Source organism: Anser anser, assembly GCF_964211835.1.
Source record: "Anser anser genome assembly, chromosome: 13".
Taxonomy (NCBI): Eukaryota; Metazoa; Chordata; class Aves; order Anseriformes; family Anatidae; genus Anser; species Anser anser.
This window is the reverse complement of record NC_139734.1, coordinates 13,986,767-14,013,656: the sequence shown is the minus strand read 5'-3', so window position 1 is coordinate 14,013,656 and position 26,890 is coordinate 13,986,767. Positions and strand designations below refer to the sequence as shown.

Sequence of the window (26,890 nt, the reverse complement as noted above, 5' to 3'; positions counted from 1 at the left end):
AGAAATTCTCTTATAAGCTCTCTGGATTCCCAGTCTCTGTATTCCCACACGGTTTGTGGGACCACATGCAGGCTAACCAGGGAAGGAATCTGCCCCTCGCTTTTATTTTTACCCATTGTTCTTTCACCATACCTGAGCGAGAGAGAAACCATAAGCTTCCTTGGGACAAAAGGCAGGAGAGGGAGCTACAGCTTTCAGAAGAGCATACCTTTCAAGATACAGCATCTATCATTTCTGTTTCTTCCGATTGATAGAGATTTTGGTTTGGGCCAAAGTCACTGTTACATTAGGAATGAGAATAGCCTAATGTGACACTGTACCCAGAATGAATTTGGCAGAGTGACTTCAGCTCGTTCGTTTTTAGGGGTGATATTTCAGACCACTCGATCCATGATGCATAGTAGGCAAATTTACACTGATGCAGTAGGTGACTTTAATTTCATTTATGATCAGGTCATACTGTTGCTTGGTATAACAGAATAGGTTTTGGCTGGAGCCATTTAGTTTAAAGGATTAGATAATAAGGATTATATAACATCCATAATCAGAAATAAGTTCTGTTAGGATTTTGCACAGCAACATTATTAGTGCAGCACAAAATCTCAGGACATCCAATTTGATAATCCTTCACATTTGAAGGCAGCTGAAGCAGCATCTGATTTAGAGACAATTAACTTTCAACTGAGACAGAATGATACCAGGGAGCAGTCAGAACTAAAACCTAATCTTTCTGATATATATGAATCTCAAGAATTTTTCAGCTTGAAAATTGTTGTCGCTGCTATAAACGGGATTCCAGGCAGATGTATAGGACTGACAGATTTCCCATATCACAAATATAGTAGCTGCAAATCCTGCTCAAATAACAACCTTGATCTCCTCACTTCCTAGACAGTTACTAAAATATGAAATAATCTTTTTAAAGCTTCCTCGGGTTCTTCCTCAACATCATTACTGAAACCATTTGTCAAATCTTAACGAACAAACTAATCATTTCACTCTTTTTTCCTGTGCAGCTGTAGCAGGTCTTTGTCTTGTTTACATGGCAGTTCATGCCCAGATTCAGTCACACCTGTGATTCACAGTAATATTTGGCATTTTCAGAAGAATGTGTATTGTCCTCAACAGTGATCTACACAGGTTTTAAAATCTTCGGTTCTTCCTGAGACAACACCAAGAATGACATGAACAGTAAACTTTTTTGGGGACCACAGAGCTGGGCGGGTAGAGGTGGTGGTTGTGGCTGTCTGCCTGCTGCCAGGCAGATGGTACCGATGCCTCCCTCATTCCACTGCCCTGCAGCCAGAAGGTCTGCAGGACTCTTGGACAGGAAGATACGAGCTCTGCTCTAGCTAATATTGAAAAATCATTTCTATTTAAAGACTACTTATTCTTTTCTGACATACACACGCTCACTCAGAAGAGCTTGGCACCTGGCAACTTGATTTGCTGTTCTAAGGTAGGTTTCTGTCCAGCTTTTCTAAAAACTGATAGCATATACCAATGTTTCCGTATGAATCTAAGGATGAAGCCATATCTCTGGTAATGCTGCAGATGGGCTCAGTCATGCACAGTGGTTGGCAGCTTCAGAGCAGTCCCTGCCTTTTCATGGAAGCAAAACTGAAAACAGTATTCAAAGAGCTCAGCCTCCTGAGCCAGGTATTCTAGGAAGACTTTGGCTTTGCTAGGAAACCCCAACTCTGCACTGATCAGGGTTACTTTCAGCATGAAGCTGCCAACACAGAAACTGCAAACAACGTGGCTGCACAAGAAACTCCCACATTAATTCAGAGAATCTATGCTAGGTCAGCAATGGTCTTCCAGTGAATGGCATGCCCACCCTCATGCCCTTGCTGTCACTAAAGCTGTCAGTGCTGAGCATGGCTTTGAACACCTGCACAGCCCGTCAGTAACCAGCCTGCTGGTGACATGGAACCACTGTGAGCATCAGGGACCTACAGGGCTTCAAAATATGAGAAAGTGTGTAGAGGTTCAGCAGCTGAATGCCTGCTGTAGGCATCCAAAATGAGCAACACATCGCCAACGAACTCACCAGAAATAAACTGCAAGAGACACGGTGGAGTGAAATAAGAACTAGAGATGAGCAGAAGGGAGATTTGTTGTGATAGGAGCATAGTGTGTGTAGCATAGGACCATATTTCAGACCCTGGCAGTCTCATCTAGACAGAGGATTTAAACCATGTTTATTAGCAAGTAGGAATTTTAATCTTTTAGTCCTTTTAGCAAGTGATTGTGTTAACGTCAGCTAGTCTGTGGCACCAACTGCTGCTTCCAAAGCTAAGAAGGACAGAAAGCCCACCAACTCTGCCTTTGTGAGATGTGCTGAGGGGACAGAGGGCTGCAGCTGTCAAGAGAGGTTGTGGGGGATCCAAGCTTAATCTTATATGAGTACTGCAAGAAGGGCAGCATTCCTTACATACGTAGTACACAGAAAGCTCAGAACTGCAAATCTGCATTAAACTTGGCTTCAGCACAAGTCTATTTGTGATGCAGTGGCAGCTAGACTTTGCAGAACTATTTAATAAAGAACTAGCTGAATTCTCAATGAGTATATTTATTCCTGTCATTCATTAATATACCTGCTGGCTAAAAGTGACAAGGGACTTCCAGCATGGCTAATATGTTCTCTCTTATGGAAGAGTCAAGGATTACTGTATTCACTTTAGAAATACATTATCTATCATGGTTGGTGCACAGCTGTCTGTGTTCCTAACTCACTGGTAATTAATGTCACTGAGAAGTAACGTTAATCCCACATACTGACAGAAAGCAGGGAGCAAGTCTCCTGGAATTTATGTCCTTCTCTCCCCTTAGCAGGGGGAAATTTCATGTTTGGATTGATTCAAGGGAGCTGAGATAATAACAGGACTTGGAAGGTGATTCTCTCATGTCTGAAATAAGAAATGAAAATCAGAAGTCCCAAGAAGACCGGCAGCAAAGGTATTAAATTTGCCCAGTCTCAGTGGAGATAAGGATGGCAGTCTGGCACCTAAATATACCTGTAAACTGCTTATTGGTTCTGAGATATTTTCCTCCTAATAGGTTTGTCTGGAATAAAGAGCAACATTTTATCAGGATAGGCTTGTTCTTGCCTAAATGGATCAATACCCCTGTGGAAGAGCTACAGGGCTGTCCTCGTGGAGATGTCTGCAATGGACACCAGAAGTCTCCATCATGTGGATGGAAAGTGCTGCTAGAAAGAGTTCACCCAAAGAAGCAGGACTGGGTGGTTGGAAAGTGATGCTTTGAGGATGTGCAGCAAGAAGGTCTAAGCGACAGATAGACAGTAAACTGCAACGCCCTCAACAAGAAGCAGCACAAACCTGTCTCAGAACCACTCTAGCCAACCCCTGTATGCATGCAAGAAGTGGAGAGAAGTCTTTTTTAGCTTTCTGTAGCCTAGAGGGTTTTCGGTGCAGCTGATGACCTGTTTACTAGTGATTAGTAATCAGTTAGTCTTGGAAACACTAAGCAATTATAATAACTTTACCCTGAAGTCGTTCCAAATCTCAAAATCTCCTAAAGACTCTCAGGTTTCTTAGATTCCCACAAAGCACATTGTTTCTGCAAAGCACTGCAGTTTTACCATGCACAGTAAATAACATCACATTTCCAGGCCTCTCTGCAAACATCAACCTGGAAACAACTACAGGCAAATCCTCTGCAGTTCCAGTTTTGGAAGCTTTTGCTCCACACTAGCAAGCATCCAACCATTTAGGTAAGGACCCACCTGCCCAAAGTGAGCTCAGCAGGTTTCAGACCAACCAACAGCTCTGGGGAGGACCAATGCACCAAGCAGTTACTGTAGGGATTCCACATCCTGCAATAAATGCAGCCATCTGGTTTCTGTCAGTAACATTTATTCAGTAGATTGGAAACGCAGGAAGTCATGAGACAATTTCCTCAGTCCAAATATGCTGATACTTCTCCAGACCTTCCAACATCAGATGTTCAAAAATCCTCCATATTGAATGGTGATTATAAAGGAGAACGTATATAGCCATAAACCCATCCTTCAGTTCTGAATTGACCCTCCAGAGACACACTTGTGTGGTTTTGTGCCTACTGTCAGGTTATGTTAATACATTCACTTAAAAGATAAAGCTAAGGAAAAGATTTGACCTCTCTGCTTATAGGTAGTCAGAATGCAAATCGCTGTGGAAATCAAGGCAGCAGGTTACAAAGTGTGTTGGCTGAGTGGGTGCATTACAGCCAACAGGGACAAATCTGTTCTGCTGAAGACTGTTTGATTTGTACACTGCAATGAGCTTTAGTTGATACAACTGTAGATGATACTGTAAGAGTTCTCAAAACCCCATTCCCTAACATGATGTTTCTTTTCCCTGTCATGAAAGCAAGCAGAAAATTCTGGAGGATCTTATTTTCAGAAATTAGCCCAGTCTCAAGAAAGCAAGGACTTGGCATCCAAGAACAAGACAAACATCCAGCTGCATTTAAAGAGGGGGTTTTACTGGCCAGAGCATTTACCATATAATTACTTTGGATTCAATAACCAGAAGAGCGATAGATGTTAAAATTTTACTCTGATCCAAGCAAGTTACAGGCACTGAGGCTACTCTCCAAGGCAGCACAATCAGCAGTAAAATCACATCCAGTTGAACTCATTTGCTCTGTGCATACAGTGCTACTTAAGATGGACAGAAGAAACAGAATTTCTCTATCTGTAGAAACTGAAATCTCAGTACGAATGACAAAGACAAGATTTAGAGGAATTCTGGGCTATTCCCACTGTAAAAAAAAAAATAAATATATATATATATCAAATTACTGTAGAGCTGCAGAAAAAGCACCACTGGCTGGTGCATTTTGCTTTTAGCTTTCAGGGATGAAATCAAATCCCTCAACGAAGAAAATACAAAGAAATACCTACTTTATGCAATGAACTGCTGTCATACTTCAAAAATCTTAACTTGATCAGCAGAGACAATATTATATAAGTTCAATTCAGCTCTTAATGAAGCTTTTACTATATTCAGAGAGCTCTTCACAGTCTGAGAAATAAAATATTTTTAAAGTGATTCTCTTCTTTCTACACTTAAGATAGGCAGTCAGGGGAAGGACACCCAAGGACAAGTTTTCAGAGCACATTTTTCAGGACTGCTCCATTCCTAATCTACTTCTACCTCCCAACACAAATGTTTCATATTGAATCATGTTTGTTCATAAAGTTCATAAGCAATTCTGAAAAACGAAGGATAATTTAATCCTTTATCTTTAATTAATGATACTACAGTGTGAACAGGTATATTAGCATATGCACCAATTGATTTAAGTGTTCCTAAATTTATTCAAAAAAAAAAAGCTCTGCTAAATTTTCTGTTTGTCAACTCTTGATACTAATCCATGGAGAACAGCAAAGACTAAGTTAAAAAAAAATGTTGTTTTTATATTTATATATATATATACACACACGTGTGTATTTATTTATTAAATTATTAACAGAATTGAAAGGCTCATTCATCTTTTACTGGTTGAAATTTTATTATGGAGTCATGATATTTCTCTTAAAAAAACAAAACGGGTCAAATTCATTTCACTGTGAGCTGAACAAAACTACTTTAAAGAGATGCATATCAAACTGTTGGCTTGAGGGGAAATAAGCATTTACCTAGATAACAGCCTTTTGGCAAAATACAATGCAGGAAAGCTAATAAAACACATTATGTCTCATGGACTTCTTTTAAAATTACTCTAATTAAAATAACACTCTTCATTTTTAGCTCTCCACAGTGTCAGATAGGCTGAATAAATGATGGAAATTATGTTCCTTTCTCCCCCCCCATCCCCCGCAAAAAAAAAATCGAACAAAAAATCTACATACATACAAGGATATTTAATTCATAGATGCTTAAAAAGGTAAGTCTCTCCACTTGCTCTCACCTATGTTTCTTCCCCAAGAAAAGCAAATGCACATGAAGAGGCAGGGAAAGTAGGTCTGCAAGAAATCTACCTTCCACCTCTTAGAACTTTCTTTTGTAAACCCTTCAAGTTTTTGTGATAATGGGCTATATGAAAAACAAATACTGCAGAAAAACATCTTTGATTGTTGTAATTCACTGACTATTTCCCATATCTCTCATTATTTGGGAGACCCCGGCATCTCTTGGAGTGAAGAATTGCGAGCAAATATTTCTTTCTTCATTTCTCAAAGGGCAATGGTTCCCAGATATCTCACTTTATTCTGTGCAAAGATATCATAGGTATTCATTTCTTCAGAGACTCCACAAGCATAAACTAAATCAAAATACAGTTTTTCTGAGTATACAATGCAGTTTAGGGAATATTTCTTTTATGAAGATCAGAACAGGGCTGAAACTGGCTCAGCAATAGAAAAAGAAAATCATTTTCTTCTGGCTTTTGCCCATATGAGGGGGAGGGAGGGAGGCTGGTGAGGAACACATCAGGTAGATGTAATGCCATACTAAAAAGCACATTTGCAACAATCGCTATTGCACGACTGAGCAAGTAACAAGGTGTTTCATAAGGAAGGCTAAAAGTTCATCCAGGCATCCAATACCTGGTATGCAGATGGAGAACACTGCACAGACACATCAGTACAACCGCGCCTGGTACTCCTGCTGCATGGTGCACTCCCCCTGATGTTGCTCCAAGCCCAGGCAGAACAACACAGCAGCAGCTACACTGACCCACAGACACCCCATAAATTCTCAGCTCTCCAGGGCGGCAGCCAGGCATCCTCTCACCTGAGCATCAGCTTTTTCTTGCACAAATACACAGTCAATAAATATGCCTATCTTCTAAATGATCACAGTTCATATGCCTGCCCCTTTAGCAGGCTGAGCAATAATAAAAAATGTTGACAGATTTGTTTTGATTTTATAGACAACTATAACTGCTGATGCTCTGTGGTGGTGTTTACATAGAATACAAAACCTATCTCAGTGTAAAACATCATTTCTAGCAGAAGTTACTTTCCTTACCGAAAATCTTGGCACTTAAAAATGCTCTTTTAGAATACCTCATGTCAGAGACCCCTTCAGCAGCATTAGAAATGGACCCACCATTCACAGAAGCCATATGAAAAACAATTCAGGGAATGGAAAATGTGTTCTTATTAGCTAATCTGCATTAATTTTATGCCAATAAATAGATCAAAATGCAGTTTTCCAAGGTATGTTTTCCTTCACAGGTATATACCATTGCATATACTGAAGCTTAATTTGCAGGCTTTAGTATCTTTGTTTCAGTAACTAAGTAATAGGAGGCATGCATGAGTGGATAGAAAACTGAATCCTTCTATTTTATACTTCCTGCTATATCTCCTTTTAGGTAAAGGGTCAGATTTCTGCTGTTTTGCCCAGCTAATAAAATTTGTTTCTCCCTTAGGCAATGCATCCCCATTCATTCTTCCCTTGGTTATACTTCTATTTGGAGTATTTGGCAAAACGTAGGACTAAGTCCTCCCATTAAAACCTAACTTTCTTGTTCTTGTTCAATTTTCTGTATCACATTGCAGCAAGTGAAATTTGGCAGCCCTGGTATAACATTCACTTAATTAGGAGAAAAGAGGCTTTATCTATTACACACGTGTGATTCACCCAGAAATTGGCCTGGCACTGCAGTATCACTTCTGGAAGGGAAGTCTTCAAATCAAAGCTAGAAAGGCAGCATCCCCTAATCTGTGCACCATTATCTGCTCCACATATGTGCTTGTCTGAGAAGTGCTGCTCGGAGGATCCTGTCCTCCTCTTACCCTTTGAAGAGAACTCTCCCATTAATCTATTTTTACTGATCATCATGAAAAGCGAGCAGTCTTTTCCGAAGCATTTAGCCGAGTAGCAGTACTAGCCCAAATGAACAGGACATGGATTGTTCATACAAAATACTCTTGTAATTATTGTCTCTGATAGTCAGCAGTGAATACAAGAGCTATTCTCATTTTGAACTAATTAACCATGAAAAGATGTCAGGCTCTTATTATCAATCTCAATCACTCAGCAGTAGCAATACTTGCAGATCAGGTCAGGATTTGCTTCCATTGTCTCCAAAGACAAAAGTACATTGTGGCATGGACCAGAGGAGGCATCTCTGCAGAACAAATTCCCAAATTCATCTTGCTTGGGTGCCATCACTGGCAGAACAGTAACAGCAGCAGCCACCCCCAGCTCTATGACAAGTTTCATATGCTGGCAAAGAACTGCAGCTTTCTGTGATATTTATGTAGATTTTCAAATAACCTCCAGCTCTTGAGAAGTTTGGAAGCTTGCTGTCTGAAGGAAAACTAGGATGCTGCTCCTTTGAAACCAGCCAATCTGAATTCATAGCATCCCAGACTCAGGACCTGGAAAGTCAAAGCCAGGGTGCAGAAGTCCGAGAAAAGAAAGCTGGGTCTCAAGATCCATGGGCACCAAAGAAACTAGTCATGATTGGAATATCTTAATTAACAGGCATGTATATAAAGCTGGAAAGAATCTTTTAACAGATACATAACTTCACTATCAACTGATTTTGAGATATTATCACATGTGTTTCTCCATATCCAAAAATAAAGCAATGGACATTTTCTCTTGTATCTCCTCATAACATAAAATAAAGCAGACGAGGTTTACTTACTCTTCCTTGGGGCTTCCAAAGCCAAATGCTCCGTGAAAACTTTCAGAGAGCAAGAACTGTGTTATAGAAAAGGTCAGGCAGGTTGAACTTGGTTTTCAGAGGTGTATTTTATATTAGATGCATTTCACAGCTTGGATCCCTTGGTACAAACAGCATAAAAGGAACAAGTTATTTTATTGGGACTGCTAGGTGGTAAAGTGACCTACAAATCTCTGCATTTCAAGTGCTAATTTGCTATGCAATCCTCACCACCTCTTGCATGATATTGGAATCTTGTACTCAGGGTAGAACAGAAACTGGAACCCACTCAAAGCAAACACTATAGATATTGTTTGGCAGCTTTTATAGCAGAAACTTTATATGGAGACAAGATGCTTGATGGTGATGCAAGTATTATGCTGTACATGCAGTACCCACGACCTTCATATCTTGGAAATACTTATGCACGTACACAAGTGGAAGTAATTTCATTAAAAGCAGAGGCACTGTTCTGATGAAAAATGTTATATCTATCCCTAAACACTTGCAAAATTTGCAAGACATAAATCCTGTCATGGTAAATGGTCTGGAGTCTACCTCAGACTTATCAGGATTTCTGGGGGGTTTGCTTGTTTTTATTTCATTAATTGTTCTCAGTCATCCCGGATGTCCTGGAACAATAATCATGGCACTCAGAGACTTCTGAAGGAAGCATCATTCTTTAGATCCAACAGAGTTACAGGCATATAAACATCCTCCCAGAACAATCACGGTGCAATGCACAGCAAAGATTAACTGTCCCTCTGAGCAGGTAACCATACTGTAATAGTACTGCATTGTTTAATCAACATATTTATTTTTATTATTTTTTTTAGTAGGAGGGCAGCAAACGTTTTCTAAAATTTGAAACCTTGACTATAAGACTCCATGATCTTGTGAACCCTCAGTCACAAGTCTCTTTGGCACAAGTTCCCTGGGTTTTCATCACCTTCCCAAACATGCTCTGAAGGCTGACAATGGCAGGTAAGGAAAAAGAGCCCATTTGCACTACTGTCAGAAATATTCAGTTACAGCTAGCAAAATAACTGATGTGAATAAAAGTATAGTTACAGAGGGAAAAGAGGCAGAAATAGTCTGTGGCACCACAAACATCTCAATGTCCTCATTCCGATTCTTCACTGATACACAAGTTCAGCCAGCAGAGAGAAGAGCACATAATGAGCTTCAGCCACATGGAAAACAGATGCTCCTACTTTGAAAACAGAATACAGAAAATAACCACACCACTGTGAACATATTTAACATATTAAAATACAAAAGGAATTGGGCTGAAGATTAATCTGCAAAAGTTTCCAAGTTAATTTCATTTAGGATGTAATACTTTGAGATACTTACATTTCACAAGTCCTTAAAAATAAAATTGATTTTTTTTTTTTTGGTCTGATTAAGAGATATAACGCTCTAAACTTGTGAACACAAACTGAGTCCCCTAGGAGTTCCTGGAATAATTCCTGACAAGCTGTGAAACTTTGGAACAGGCCTCCAGAATCTGATGACCTTCACATTCTTCAGAAAAAGCAATTGTGCTCTCTAGGAAAGAGCCCTCAGGCTCCAACTTCTACTATTAATCTGGAGGAAGTTTTAGTGAGCCCTAGAAAACCTCAGAGCTGTTTAATGAACATGCTGGCTAGCCCTACCCTAGCTAACACCACCATTAATGTGCATTATTGATAAGCATCTCGTTCAGCTGCTGAAGGTGCTGGAGTGCTCCAAGAAATAAATCCCAGCTCAGCAGCAAGGGCTTAGTACGTGGGAAGCTCTGATAGGAGCAGACCCCCCACTGACCCGAGGCTGAAGGCTGCAGGCTGCCACACCGAGCTGAGTCAGCTCTCAGGGAACAGCCTCAACACACACTGCGACAAGTCAGGTAATTTGGGAAGTTCAGTGGTCAGGTAGTCTGAGAGCTGTCATATCAATCACCAGGAATGAACAAGGAAAGAGAAAAGCCCTACCAAGTACCCGTGGCTGAAACATCCCGTGCCTGTGTTGGCACAGATCACCATCCGGCAAGTGATGCTCATCTGTGTTAGCAAAGACGGTTTCTGCAAGGGTCAGGCTTTGGGGAGCCTGTGTGGCAGCATCCTCCTGCAGACAGGCCCGTTTAGTCACTTTGTACTAGAATATTTCTCAGGAAATGAAGTCACCATACATAAGGAAGCCAAACATTAATGTTTATAAAGCTTAGGCAGATGGCTGTTATTAGGCACATATCATTACATTATTACTCACAATTTGATATTGAAGATGCAGGTGGCTAGCTTTGAATCCCCCACAACATGTTATTTCGCTAATGACAAACTTCTGCTAGCACGTACCCAGTATACACAGAACAGGTTAACCCCACTGCCAGCAGTGCCAGGACAGAAAAGCAGAGGTCAGTCTGCTAAAGCACAGGAGAAAGCTGTGACGGCTCATGACACACAAATGGTTTTTACTTAACCCTCAGGTTCATCAAAGTTTAATACAATGAACCCAAAAAAGAATTGCTGCAGCTCTCCAAACTAACATTAAATGCATTTTAAGAGGCAGATGCTCTCCAAGACATCTCACTTGGGCAGCAGCAATTACCAGCATCTAAAATAATCAGCACCCTGAACAGCGATGCTGTTGTACCTGGGCAGCCCCACCAGCAGCATCCAGGGAGCATCCTGATCCCCTGCCACCACTGCAAGGCATGCAGCCAGCCCACAGTGGTACCAGTGCAGCCGGCCCCAGCTAAGAGTCTGCTCCAGAAATTTACTTTTAACAAATAACATTGGGAAAACTACACTAGAGACAGAAATAAACATTAGTTGTGATCACAGGTGCACAGCATGTTCGACTCCAATAGACCTTTAAAAATAAGTGTCCAGTGAATGTTATGTCGGTGCCTACTGAAATTTGGAGCAGGACAGGGTTTTCTTACTAAGCTAAAAACTTAAAAACTTGGTTTTGAAGTTGTTTCTCTGCCACAAGAAAAAAAAATACATTAAGCATCAAGCCAGCAATGTAATGAGACAAGACATCTTATTGTTACTGCAGTATCAAAGGAAACGCTGAACTGCAAGATAATCTTATTCCAAAAGAACCAAGTTCTTATCTTGGAAATAGCTTTTCTATGAGCTATATCCCACTACAGCAACTTTATGGCAAGATTACACCAGAAAGGCTAAAAAAAAATCTTTGGTTTTAAAATTTAGGATTCTATGGTTTTAGAATTTAGAATTCTATGGTTCTAAATGGTACATTATAATGCTTATGCAAATTAAACCAAAAGGATTTGGGCGTTTTCTAAAACTTGATGTTGCATTTTAAAGCAAGTTTTTCCTAACACATCTTCATGTGTAGCAACCGTACGTGCATATTTAGACCATTTTTATTGTGCAGTTTTTCATATAGGGCAATTGTCCAACATTTTAATCAAATAACTTAGCTGTTGCCATAGTTCACCCATTTACGGAGATCCAAGACCTTCCTGTACAGCAGTCACAGATTTCCCTGTCCTTGCCTCCAGGGCAGGAGAGAGGTTATGTATTGCATGACTCACACAAGGTCATTTAGACTGAAACCAGTTCTCCTCAAAATACCAGACAGATACTGCATGATTACAGCATTTGAGCCTATCATAGATTGCATCTGAAAAAAGGAGTCCATTCAAAAGAGTCCATAGAAAGGAAGAAAAAAAAAAAAAGGTTTACAAGATGCACATGCTGGCAGCTTACTGCCAAGCAGGAAGGATTACTTCAGTCCTATCCTTCAACCATGCAATGAGAAGTTGGTTACAAAAATTCACAAGAAGAGTTGAAAATACAGCTACTGAATTCCTAACATAATTTCAATCTCACAAACTTGGTAGGGAAATGCCATATTCTATTATCCTGAAGTACATGAAAAAAATTAAATCAATGCCGTATTTGCAAACAGGAAAATGCAGGCAAAAAAAAAAAAAACAGATTTTTCCTGCAATTAAATTATTTTAATTCTGTAAAATACATTTTCCTATAGTAGCAACAAGCTTTTACTCACACGGAAAAATTAAATACTACTATGCTTTAAATAGACCAGACGGTTTTATTTACATCCGAAAGTGTCCAACTGGTAAAATGCTTTCCTCATTGTGCAATGAAGATTCATGAGAAATATATATTATTCTATCTCAGAAAACATACACAGAGACTATGAACAAAACCGAAAGCTAGATGACTGACTGCCCAACAAGATAGGTCTTAACATGTCTTTAAGGAAGGGGTTTCAAATGCATCCACGTTATAAGATGACAAAAACTGTCATCAGGTCCTATTGCTGTATGGGAAGGGCAAACAATGCTTCATCCTACCAAATAGGATTCAGGCATCTAAGGGAAAATACTCAAGCTTAGAAGCAGGCAACTTACTACTTAGCTCTTTAGTGTTAAATGTCAATCAACTGAAATGGATCATTTTAGCACCAGAAATCATATATACTGGAACCAGAACACTGGAAAAATGGGTGACAGGAAACACATGACATTTTAAAAATCATGAAGAAAGAGGAATTGTTAGCAGAGCTACATGTCAGCTAAACTGATGAAAATTCCCTTCATTTTCAGGAGTATGAAGTTTGGGATAACAGCTTAAATGAGATGTTTATTTAAGAGGAAGTGAAGAGCAGCATTTTGCAGCATCTAAGCTAAAGGTGCGAGCAGACCATGATTAAGAAGATTGTAGAGTCTGTTCTTCTAGATAAGAGTTATAAAAATGACAGGTTCCCAGAAAGAGTGATATTCACTCATTTCTATTATTTTGATACCTAATTACAGCATGATCCAGTAAGATCATATTTTATATTTTAAAGATTTTATCCAAAAGGAACAGTAATACAATTTTTTTAATGCTTAGAAAAAATAATTTTCTGATGAATTTGCATTATTTTTACACACCTTCAAACAACTGAAAAGTTTCTCATTCTCAGTCAAGGTGAGCTATGACATCTCAGCGCTGATTGTTATTATTAATGAGCTTTCAGCCTAGAGGGGGAAAAAAAGGACAATTCCATTTATTTGAAAGACAGAGTAGAGCCCTTTCAACACTTTAGTGCTTCTGGGCTCTATTGAAATATGAATTATATGCTAAGCAGACAAGAGCCTATATGAGGTTTTTTATTATTATTAGAAATGTATACATATCTGAAACTCCAAAAGGTCAGGAGAAAGTCTCCAGGTTTCTTATTGTAACTGGACTGAGCTCCAGCTGGAATGACTTATGGGGCAATTATGTTTTTTATCCAAGAATATAGTTAGCCCTATGCTAAAGACAGAAGAATGGCTCATGGTGACTCTCACTTGCCCTCCTCTCAAGGATGCGTCACAGGAACAAAGTCCCCCTTTGAATACATGGAAACATAGACATCTGCTCTGTTTACCACAGCAGAAGTTTGAATGTCATAAATACTTCTTTAAAAGAATGTAAGAGAGTCCAAAAGGTCATCTTTCCTGACAATGCTCCTCCTATCTCACAACAAGACCCAAGAGCAAAGCTTTCTGTCATACCTGGGTAAGAGATGTAGTTTCTCATCAATGCTCTTTTCCCTAAATTATTTAATAGGTTAGGTATAAAGTTAAAATTCATGTTTAAATGGAGATAAGCCACCAGAAGTGATCATGTAGTATGCATGCATACAGGGTCATTAACATTTCGTGTTTTTTCTTCAAGGAAAGCATGCATTTGGTGCGTGTAAGGACCGCTCAAGGGCATGTGTTTGAGGTCTGTCCTGTATTTTTGAAAGGCCAGTACCACTATTTAACTCTTGCCCTTCCCAATCGATCTTTTGGGAAAAATATCAGTGAGAAGAGAACAAACAGCTGATACAAAGCAGTTAGGAGACTATATTGCTTCTTAGCGTCACATTGAACAAAAAGCTAATGAAGACAGACTCTTCGTAAGTGAAAAAAAAAAGATTGATTTCTTGTGTAAAGTTTTAATGCAGTGAATGTAATCCATAGAAAAATGGAATCAATATAAACTTGATGATGTTTGGAAGTTTCTATTTATGTAATGACATTAAATACTGTGGAATTTAAATTATACTCATTTTGACTGTGGTGACATTTTGAGATACAAGAAAAAAGTGTTTCAAGGTTATGTGAAATGTTTTTAAAATGTAATATCTTTAACACTTCAATACACATTCTCTAAACAAAAGCATTGCCACAAGTACATCTATATTTCTGAATAAATTTCTATCAGCGTATCCAGGTTTCAGATCATTTATCTAATAGGTATGCAGAAATTTCAACCCTGAGAACCAAAGATCTCCAACTTATTCTTAAACTTTTGCAAGCGTATATTAGTCAAATGAAAGTAGTTGAAACTAAAAGCAAATAACCAAAACATATTCTTTATTGAAAACAGTTGTGACAGGAAATACATTTTCTTTTATTGTCTGGCTAAAGAGAATGGGAGTAACATTCTACACAAACACTCAGTGGGTATTTTTTTTTCTTTCATACAAAATTTACCAGTAAAAATGGTGAACAAAAGGCAGAGCCCAAAAGGCAGAGCCAGGAACTTCAACAATTCTATCTTGAAAAAGATAAAGCAAGGGGCAATATAAAACTAGCAGTATAATTTCAGCATCCTGCAGCAAGTCGTGGGATTTTCCTCTGAACAACGGTTCTGTGTTAAAGTTTCCTAAGCTTATTTTATGTTACATAGAATAACAACACACATTTCCACATGGTAGCGTTATTCAGGACATGAGTGCAGCCAGTTTATCATCTATGATACGATTTTTAAACCAGTACAGAGAATTCAGTATTTGAGTTGAATCACCAGTCATCACCAGCCAACAACAGTAGTAAGCTCAACGTGGTAAAGCAATGCCTCTGTAGGCATGCACAGCATGTACATCCCAGAAGGAACAGTTCTTGTGGTCACCGTAGAAGAAACAGCACACTATTTTCCTGGCTTACTTCAGATGTTTGGCTGTATTAAGATGTGCTAAAAATGCCTGCAGTTAAATATCACCTAGCACCAGAGATTGGACGGATCCAGAAATTTAAGCCAGGAATCCATAACACTACGAGAGGCTGAGCAAGCTGAAGATGCCCATGGACTGTTGTAAAGCATTTCCAAGTCTTGGAAGCTCCCCTACATGTAAAACTATGCAATTATTGCTGTAGTCGCAGCCCATACAACAGAGCATACAGCTTTACTTTCAGTCCTCCGCAAATGGAAAACAGTTCAGATATCACTCATTAACTATAAGAAGAAAAACTGAAGAAGAAAAATGGACCAGACCAGAGGAATTAACAGAGGGCTGAATTATGGGCCACAAATAAGAACAGCTAGTGAGGAACAATTGTGCTTTACTAGGTTAAAAGAAAGGCTGCCAAAGTGTGGTGAGAAACTCTAAGGCCCTCTCAGCTCTTACTAGAGATTTGTGTGTTTTAAAGGACTGTTACGAGTTAACCACACTTTCTGCAGAAAAGCAAGGTGTTCTTTTTTTCCCCTTTTTAACCATTAAGTATTCGGTGTGTTCAGCTGTCCCTGAAAACACAGGTATTCCCTGTTGATCCAGGAGAGCTCTGGAGAGTTTTACAGGCTGAGATCTGTCTTCATAACACACTTACCTTGAGCATTCACTGTCACTAAAGATATTTATGGGATTCTAGAACTCCGGCTGTTATTTCAGAAGTCATATTTTTTGGTTTCAAGGACTTTCTATAGATATTTCTGGCATCCTTCTGATAAAGGCTATTTCAAATAAAAATAGTTACAAATATTCTACCCAGATCCTGAAATTGAGATTTGCTCTTTCTCCCTCTCCATATTTTTAAAAACCTCATAATCAGCTTCCTAAACTTCAAACTGTCCAGGAAAACTCAGGGCAACTAAAAACCTACAAGATTAGAAAGATACGTCTGACATCCTCCCTTTGCCTCCTGCAACTCCTAAACCAGTTGTTGCTGTCTTTCAGAGCTTTGCAACAGCAGAAACACAAAACCAGCAGCCATGGTCTCCCAAAAAAAAAAAAAAATCTGTTCAACCCCAAATGAAATTATTCGTTCCTGAGAAGGGAGTGAGACACCGATCCTACAACACAGCATGAGAGCACACAATAACACAATACAAGCTGTATCCTAATGCACATGCACAAGGGGGAGGCATTTACTAAATTTTAAGTGCTTGAATTAGGAACCTTAATAACACTCCTTTAACAGGGCTTTGGGTGCAACACACTAGGGGTCTGGCGTGCCTCATGAACAGTGCCACCTCATCTCTAGTTGCTGTTTACCCCCACAGCTCTGGTGTTGAGGGTAGCTAAGTGGATTAAAACAGCAAAAATTTGCTGTTGCATGCAAGTGAGCCCTTATTTATGGAAGCATTCACGTACAACCACAGCTAAGTAAGCCTTCTTCATCCAGCCTCTGGTGTTGCCGTGCATGGTACTTCATAGGGCACAGATATCAAAAGGCACCACCATCAGCTCCTGGCCTCAGCTTCTGCAAAAAAATGAAGGGTATCAGACCCTTCTGAGCAAACTCGGAATAAATTACATACTAGGAGAGAATTCATCATAGCCCTTGATATTTAAGGATTACTAACCAACTGATACTCTCACAATTTCCTCTGATACCATTTGGAAAATCTGAAGTACACAGAAAAAAATAAAGCAGAGCACACGTGATAAAGATTTCACCTTTTACTACCTAATAATGGAAGCTGGGGTCACAAGTGAGACCAAAACCCTGCTCTAATATTCATTGAAAGCAAGAAGCCATTGCTTATTAGCTATGTGAATGAGAATTAAACAGAGGAAGAATTATAATTTTGTCATTGCAGACAGGACATGAGAGAACAGGGGAAATAATGCATCCAAAGTCACGTCAAAGCCTGCAGCTGAGCTGCAAAAGAACAGTATGGTACCCAAAGAAAGAAGCAAGATGCATACACACATAATGTTCACCTTCTCTCTAAAGCACCAACCAACCCAACAGCGTTCTCTCTTTGTCACAGCACACACTCCCTGAAGGGCTAGCGCACAAAGTACGCGCATCCAACAACAGACATGCTCTGGGGCCACGGATGCTTTCAGCTCTGGGGTTCCTCGCTCACAACCGGTACTGCAATAAACCAACAGGGACACTATTACAAACTTTCCTGTTGTAGGTCTTGAGTTAAAGACTGGAGAAGATTCAGTGTTCCCTGTAGGCTGAACTAAAAAATTAAAAAAACAGTAGCCCTAAAATTTATTACATCAAGATATTTAGAGTTGACATGGATTCTACAGAGGTAAAAAGAAACTCTGGCGTGATTCAGAATTGGATTTTTTTTTATGTATATAAAGAACAAACTTCAGAAGATGGATTCATTTTGGCAGTTTTCCATTTTTGTTGTACTACTGCAATGATATAAGGCTTGACACTGAAGACACTAGTCTCTGAAAGTGTCATGTCATTAATATTCTATTTTTGAGCATAAGATAAGTGAAGGGACATAAAAATTGCTGCAGTAGAAGGATGATGTAGATCAGGTCATTAAAGATCATCAGGTATCCATTTCCATCTATGTAAGTGGAGCATTATTACAAACACTTTGCAGAACACAAGATAATTTCCCATAATATTTGAGCCAAAAAGTGTTGGGCCTCACCCCATGGTCATGCAACAGAGGAAGAAAACATAGCACCACATTAGTACATATGTGAGTAATATCCTCCTCCAGGTGCAGTCAGACCTAAATCAACGACAATAAACCCAAGGGAGATGCATGATCTAGGGACCATTTTTTTCCAGTATGCCACATAACAACAAAAAAATCTGAGCCAGAGAAGGGGTTGTAAGAGATGGACTACACAGCAATACAGTATTAAAGGCAGATAAAACACCGAGTCCAAAAGGTGGGCACAAAACTATTGCAGGAGGTACCAGCAAGAAAGTAGCTTTAAGTAGCATTAAACCATCACCTGGTATTTTAACCTGGCTAGCTTCGCCATTAAAAAATACTCACATTTTTAAATGGTGAAAGATTGAGGGGGGGAGGAATTTGTTAGTAACGTTTTTAAAAGTTTTTATTAGAAACTATACAAAATATTTTTAAACCTAAATCCCGATTGAAGTTATTTTGAATATATTGAATTCATATGGTTTTTTCCCCCTCCTTTGAGAGTGGTTATTTTAATAGTAAAAAGAAGTTATATGGGAAAGATATGCAGTAAAAACAATAGTACCAGCTGTACATCTTTTAGTATTAAAAAAAAACAACAAAAACTCTGCACACTCCACCCCTAGTTGTGGAGTTGTGGATAGTAACATTTATTCAGACCAGTGAGTTTGTATCCATATACCCATAGAGAAAATCTACTGTACCAGTTTTTCCTATGTAGTTCCTAAGCCTGTGGAAGTTTTGGAGTGTTTTTGCATGATAGCTACGTTAAAGCATCCTACAATGACTACAGACTGTGGTCCCTCAAAACTGCACATCTGAAGTTACGTGAAATCTCGTCCCCAGGCAGTGGCTGGCTGCAGGCTCTCTATACTTTCAGGTAACCACAGAGCAGAGCAATGAGCGTAAGCTGGTTCCTGTCTCATGCATACTGATGACACATGTAAATGGTAGAAGCAAAATGAGTAGTTCGAAGTAATGGAATTGTTAAATAGATGGGGAGAAGTGACCTGTCTTGAACTTTAAAGGTGAAAATTTTGTAAGTGATCAGGCTCACCTTACAGATCTCACAGAAAAACTAAATATTTTATATATGCAGCTTTGGAGCAAAATACATAACAATGCTAACTTCAGGAAAAATTCTCATTCCCAACCTGTTTGAAGCCCACATTGCCGTTATGGCATGTATTTTAAAAACAGTCACCAGAACAAGAGGAGTCTTAGCATCATAACAGGTTGCAGTTACTCCATGTGTGCATTCACTTCAAGCTGTGAAAATAACTAGGATTAAGTCTAACCCATTCTTCTGCACATGTCAGAAGAGAAGGCGAAAAAAATCACAATTGAAAATCTCACAGAAACAAGCAGTAAGAAATCGACAAGAGAATCAAACTCAAGGCTGCTCATAGCTATTTGACATGCAACAAAAATATATAAAAAAAGAATTACCACAAATTTTCCACATAGTAAGGTAAACAGATCAAGAGTAATAAATGTCTTCACATTTATTTTTTGCAATTCTTCACTCTTAGTGTCTAGGTACAAAAGAACCAGAAATTCTGGAGATTTTCTGGAGATTTGTGGCTAATATAGTGACTTAAGTAAAAAAAAAAAAATCCCCCAAAAGGGAGAGTAGCCCAAAACCAGAATTTATATGCATGAAAACTTTCTCTTAAACATTTTTTAAGAGTGCCAAGACTCTAAATTAAGGGATTATATACTGAAAGAGGCTGCACTCTCTTGCCTTTGGCACAGAGACATGAAAACAGCGTAGAACTAGTACCGGCTCATTCAGCCATTGGGCTAGCCAAAACGGGGTGGGGGGGGGGGGGACAAAAAAAAAAAAGCAGCAAGAGAAGCAACAGAGCAGAAGGTTTCAAAGCCTTTTCTCTCCTACAACTGCTCAGTAATGTCTGCTAATGGCTGTGACCAGCTTGGCTGGGACTTGAGGTGCATACTTCAACTGCTGAAAGCATCACGCCAAGAGAAGCAGGTGCTGTAGACCCCTGAAAACTATTTTCAAGGTGTCTAAATAAAACTTCCAAGCACCACTTTCAACAGCTTCTGTTAACCTTAGACATAATATCTGCGCACTCGTATCATAAACAGTGAACTATTGCAAAGAGAAGACAAACTGATGCTTTCTGAAGACATCAACCCTAGTGTGAAAATTGACTTTGCTAGCGCTACACATGCTCTCTTGTGACAGATTCACTGTTCTAACATTCATCAGAGAAATTGATGGTCCTTGGAGGCATGAATATACAGCAGAATATCACCATCAAACCATTAACAGTACTTGTGTCACTTTTCCTATAATATGCCAAAATATTTTCCATTCAAACACTTCTCTAATACAGTGGCTGCTTTAATTGAAGAGGCAGTTCTGCAGGTTGAGAAAAGAATCAAAATCACAGCTGAAAGACAATAAGCAGTCCTGTTCATAACTTTTTTTCCTTCAGCTCCTTCCAATATAATTATCTTTTATTTATTTGTATTATAAGGCAGAGAATCTCTAATCAGAGCCAACGCAAGCATATAGACAGAGCACAAAATGTTCATATTCAGGAAATCCCATAGCCCAGCACAGGTAAAGGTAGTCAGAACATGAGGATGTAAAAAAAATACTAGAAAATGGCAACCCAATGGTGATTAACCAAGACAAGATCTGGAGGCAATAGCTGTGCTCTTCTATGCTTTGGGAACCATGCTCTTCGGTAATTGGTATTGCAAGGTCACCAAGGACAACATGAAGCAGAAATTAACTATTTTTTCCACAAAGAGTGCAAGGAGCTAGGAAGAAAGCAAAACGTTTTTCCCTTTTTTTTTTTTTTTCTCCTTAAGATGACTTACCACATTTGGTCTGCACTGGATAATGTGTACTTAAAGATAATGCTCATGTTCCTCTAAATTCACTGCCCATTCTTACTGCCTTATCTGAAACAGAACACCACCTTCATAAATGTGCCACTTTTCCCTTCCTTCTCTAACAAAACATTCTCTGTTTGAAGCAGAGGAGCACAAACTTCTACCCAACTTCAACGAATAGGAAAGGATATAGAACAGCATTTGGAGATGTAAGATCTGGGTATTTGCGATAGATAAGTAAATTGCATTGTTCCAGAAACTGATCTGAGACCTGAAGAAACAAAGCTATAATATTTATGATGTATAGATGAAGTACTGTTTTTTGAAACTATTCCTTTTAGATTTTCGCAAAGAAATATCTTCTCAGTCTCCTGATATACTCAGTTTGTGTTTGAAACGTTTCTTAAGGGATTTGTGTCTCTCCACAGAAGAGTGCAAGGAAGTAGCCAAAGCATCTTTTTTCCCCCAGGGTAATATCTGTTTAAATAATATTTTTAAAGTCTTATATTTCTCATTTGTAAATAGATTTACAGAGAGAGAACAAAACCAGTGGGACTGCTCAATGCTGGGGGTGGGGGAGAAGCTAGAAACCTGCTTATTTAATAAGGGGTAGCCTGTCAGTGTTGGTTAAAACCGTTCAGATTTGTAATGTTGTTTTTCACTAAATTTTTTGATCTAGAGCAAACGGGAGCCAAATTTGGAAACATTATGGTAGTAGAATCCCAAGTAAAGCCTTTTACTTCTTAAAGCAAAGCACAGAAGCCATCCACAGCATTTAATGAAAGATTCAAAAACAATGAAATATATTTCAAAACTTGCATGGTTTCAGCAGTTCAGTTTTGTGCCCTAATTCCATATCAGTCTAAAGTTACCCTGATCATACTTTTCCAACCAAACATGCAGAACTTCTGAGCCCTGGGAAGAGAGCTTATGAAATTGAGTACATGTTAAAAGTTATGATAACAGCAATACAGTTCAACACTAACAAGTACTGGGAAATTATTAAAGGAAGCAATATTTCCAGAACTTTAGGGCCTATGCTCTACTTCTGGTCACACCAAGTTTGCATCCTGTGAAATAATGCAACTTTTCTCATCAATATAAAAAGCCTTTTGTTTATCAAGGGATTTAATCACTGCGGCAGTTCTGCAAGAAAATTCATTTTGTTTTAGCGACGATAAAAAGCATAATCCTGATCTTATCACAGTTACAGATTCCAAAGCTGAAGCAAAGTTATGGCTTCTGATGTAACTTCAGAGCTAATATCAAACAAACATAAATAAGCAAAATTGTTATCCCAGCTCCATGGAGCATCTTCAAAACTTACACTTTTCTGAGTAGTTCATTCGACAAAATAGCAAAGCAGTAAGCTGTGCAGAACAAAATCTCCAGGAGCACATCTAAACATCCTCCTCTGAGCTCCGCTCCTCTCCCTGTCACACGATCAATTTGCCATTACAGCAAGAAACTCGTTTCTTAGACTATTATGCACTTTCACTATTCTCATGCATTAGCTACTGTTCCGCAAGCTGTGTCAGGCATCCAGATACATCCCAAATCACAGCAACTAATTTATCTTTGACATCTTCCTACCTGGGGCCCAGACGAAAGTACCTTGACTGGTACAAAAGCTGTCCAACAGATAATGAGGGGTGGTTCAAACATCAGCACTGAAATTCCATGCCCTAAAACAACGCAAGAAGTGTTCCTCTCTCTGGCGAGCCAGTAGTTGCTGATATAACATGTCCTTGCAACTGTGTAAAACTACAAGGTACCATTTCTAATAAAGTCCTCAAAGGCCTTTAAATTGCAGCAGCCTTGCTGCAGAAGTTTCATGCAAGTATTCAGGAGAAAGCAGATGCTAAAAGATGCTCGTGTAGGAAAAGAGGTGTTTGAAGTGAAATTTTTCTTCCACCCTCTAGGAGAAAAAAAACAAAGGCACAGCAACAAGATGTGTTTTGTTGTTTATTTTTTTTTAATCATAATTCATATCAAGCTATAATCCATAGAACAAGTCAGCTTGAAAGGGATCTCATGAGATCCATGAGCCCAATCTCCTGCTTAAAGCTGGATAAGGACTGAACTTGCCCCCAGAACGTTTCCAGGCCCAGGACAACAGTTCTGCCCACTTTCACACGCTCACACTAAGAGAATCCATACAAAACCGAACAAAATGGTTTACAGCATTACTTCTATCCCTTCTTTCTACAAGCTTGCTTTTACTACTGTAATGCAAAAATAAAAACGTAAGAGAGACTAGATTTGTATTTCCACACAACCAAGTCATCTTACTAATTAGTTTTTTTTTTGTTTTTGTTTGTTTGTTTGTTTTCCAATGAAAGAGTGAATGGAAATAGCAGAGTATGAGCTGATGGACTAATAAAGTCAGTAGAACTGTGCCTCAAGATTGGATTCCCTGACATGCAACACAGTGCTGGCACTAGTGAAAGCTTTCTTATATTCCTTGTGTTTGTTTCTTTCATGTAAATCCTCTGAAGAACTTGAGAGCTAAGCACATGATGAAACATATCCCTTCTGGACACTAATTAGGTTGCCTTCCTTTAATTAGCCATCTGTTTTCATCAAGTCTGGAGGAATTCCATAAATTTGATATATCTGTCAGATTTTTGCCAAAATTTTACAAGGGGTTAAAAGATATAGGGTGAACACAGAGGGACAGACTGACAACATGCCTGAATTTTAATTGCATCAGGAAATGAGGCTAAAATAGACACACAGTTTATAATCACAGGCCCACTGTCAAGATATAACGCAGAACTCGGGTTAATTTAAAAACAAACAAAAAAACATGCTTATGCTTCAGACATTTGTGGATTTAGTGGGGTGAGGGCAGAGCAAGTGACATTCCTACAAAAGAGGAGAACCATGGTTGGACAGACAGAACATGGTCTGGAATAGGTAGAAGGTGGTAGGAATGTTTGTTTTTGTAAATCCTTAAAAACACTTCACTCAGCTTTGGTGAAGTGACCAAGTAAAATGCGTCCTAAGCTCATCTTCACATCACACAACTTGCTTTGAGTTAATTTCCAGTGCTAACCCCCAACAAGCACTAGACAATCTTTAGACTCTGACAGCAATCTTGTACAGCACAGAGGAAAAAGCGGTAAGATAATAATAGTATCTACAGCAACCCACACTGATCAAGAAATGCTCAAGGAAACCCATATAGTTCATAACAGTTTAGACTATGGTATCGATGACACAGATTTTTTTTTATTTTTATTTTTTTTTTTACTTTTCCTCAGCAAAATTAGAACCATGACAGGCAACAGAAGACCTCTTGCATTCAGATGGAGAGTCTGGGGGAGAAACACAGCTCGCCTGCCAGCTGGCAGGTCAAGTAAGTGTTTGGTAACCATCCGACTTCATCTTTCTGCAAAAATGTACTTGTAACTCAAATATTTTCATATAGCTGCACTGAAGACACTTCGTTTTGCGACTTTCATCTGTTTCATGGATGATTACTCAGTTTACTGTGCTGTGTGTATCATGAAATGTATCACACTTGGGAAATCTTCAGGTCTCAGAAGGAGAGCCTGACTACTGGGCATTGCTCCATCTCTGCAAGGTTGGGTAACAGGAACAGATCTAATGCAAGCTACCAGAAAAGTCACAATGAACAGGGGAAAAAAAAAAAAAAAAAAGAACTTACTTGATTCCAGTGAGAAACCCTAAAGAAACAGGTTTTCTATTGAGATTATTTTAAGACAAAAATATTTCAGGGAAGCTTTGTTTCTTTCTTTTTATTTTATATATATATATAAATTGTTGTGTATATATGTTTAAATAGTAAGCTTTTAGTTTCTCACAGAGTTATAATGACACTTGTAGAAGCAACCACACATAGAGCCATAGTTAAGCCAGGTAAAGGACAGAGCTGGGGTCTGGTGAAGACTCTTTCAAGTCAAAAAGCTGTTTAACATGCCTGTCTGCAGCAGCTCACCCAAGCATCTGAGCAGTCCTCCATAGCGGCAGGACCGGTTGAGTCCCTGAGGAACTGAAGCACACAGAGAACTTCTCCAAAGCCCAGGAGAATTTTACAATACGGAAAGGATTTTTCTTTCATTCTCCCTGGTGCCCTAAGCAGCGACCACCCCACAAAGTCCCTTGGTGGGACTTGCTCGTCACCTCTCCTGAGCAAGTCCGGGCAAAGCTGAACTTTGTTCTCTTCCTTCTTCCCAAGGCACGTACATGCCTCAAATGAGAGGGCCTTCACATCTATTCAGTTTTCTAATGGACGTAGACACTATTAGAAAAACAGCAAACCGAACTGTGACAGATATTCACCCTTTCAGGAGGCGGTGCCCATCTTCACAAACATTTTATCATGGGGCCATGAGCTTCCTCGACATCCCAGCAGGTAACTCAGCTCAGGCCTTACAACACGGGTGCTGTTGGATACCCTTGTTTCACACAGGCACTTCTGTCCTATAGGAAGGAAAGAAGCTGCAAACAAAACAATTTCAGATAGCCTTAGGTACTGTTGGGTGCAACGGACTTCCTTAGAACACACACACGCTGCGCAGCGCCTAACAACAGCATCACAGTCTAAGCCATCTTTTGCTTTGAAACCCTCCACGTGCTTTGACTTTCATGAAGACAGTCTATACACTCATTACAACTTCGTCCTTCGGTAAAAGCAGAACAGACAAAAAGTAAATACCAGCTGACAGAAGCAGCACATTTGTGCCAATGGATGGAGTTAGAGAATATAGTCTGACCTTGCCAGAATCCCTCAGGGCTTTCTCCAGCTGGAGCGTGGCCTTCCCACACTGGGTAGCATCAGCATCACCCTGAAAAAAATAATTTTGTTCTCCAAGGGGGGAGAGGAGGGCTGCTATTTCCAGTTACTAAGCCGTTTGACCTCACTACCTGCTGGACTACCACTTGGAGAAGAAGTAGGTTATGCAAGGCAGCAGTCCCAGTGCAGCCAGCTAACCCTGCTCATTGCCAGAAAATGAACCAACTTGCAGAGCTCTTCATCACCCTTGGCTTCCTCTGTTTCACAGCTGGGTTCCTACTGGCTTAATTCACCCAGCACTACACTTCTTGCTGAGACGGTTCCATTGTCAAAAAGCCCCGCTTATGGCTGATTAACCTGTAGCAATAGATTCTCTCTCCTGTTCTAATCTGGTATAGAGCCGATGATTAAATCCTCATTTAAAAGGCAGGCCACATCTCTTGCATAAAGAGATCACTGCTAGACAGCTATACCACATACCCAGTTAATTATGATTTTTATAATTTGGGCTTCTAATGGTTTCTAAGTCAGAAAGCAGTTATGGAAAAGCTTCAGTACATAAATACTGCATAAATTATCATATTTTAAGACAAAAAAGTGGTTGGCATTCTAAAGCTGACAAACTGCACGTTACAGTAGTTAGAAAGAGTACAGAGTTTATGTACAACCTGCATGGAAGTGCTTATTGCTCCTATCCACTTCTTACAAACTGGCAATCACAGATGGTCTCATAAAAGACTTGGAATAGAAAATAGATCTCTGCATTTGGAATGTGCAAGTTCTACATCTACATTAACAGATTTGTAATTCACAGCATGACATTCAATGGAAGACGACATGATAAGGGTGTTGTACATTTTAACATACTTACATAATGAGCAATTATGTTGAATATATTCAGAAATAGAATTTTCTGTAGGTTGGGAAAATCTACAATAATCATTTTCCTTTCTAGAAATTCTGATACCTTGGATGGCTTACG

The 26,890-nt window shown here is 39.2% G+C and overlaps 1 protein-coding gene across 7 annotated transcripts in view; it reads right to left on the bottom strand.

Moving 5' to 3' along the window:
- HTR2C (5-hydroxytryptamine receptor 2C) overlaps positions 1 to 26,890 on the bottom strand; it is a 310,851-nt gene that overhangs the window by 244,205 nt on the left and 39,756 nt on the right. For 4 of the 7 annotated variants that reach the window (XR_014572130.1, XR_014572131.1, XR_014572132.1 and 1 more), the window contains 2 exons: positions 25,889 to 25,960; positions 24,006 to 25,595 (listed from right to left, as the gene is read on the bottom strand). The exons of 1 other annotated variant lie outside the window; for it this stretch is intronic. The gene's annotated coding sequence lies outside the window, so the exon portion shown is untranslated. Of the gene's footprint in view, positions 1 to 15,014; positions 17,117 to 24,005; positions 25,614 to 25,888; positions 25,961 to 26,890 lie in introns of those variants that run through there. 2 more of the 7 variants (XR_014572133.1, XR_014572134.1) reach the window with 2 other exon arrangements.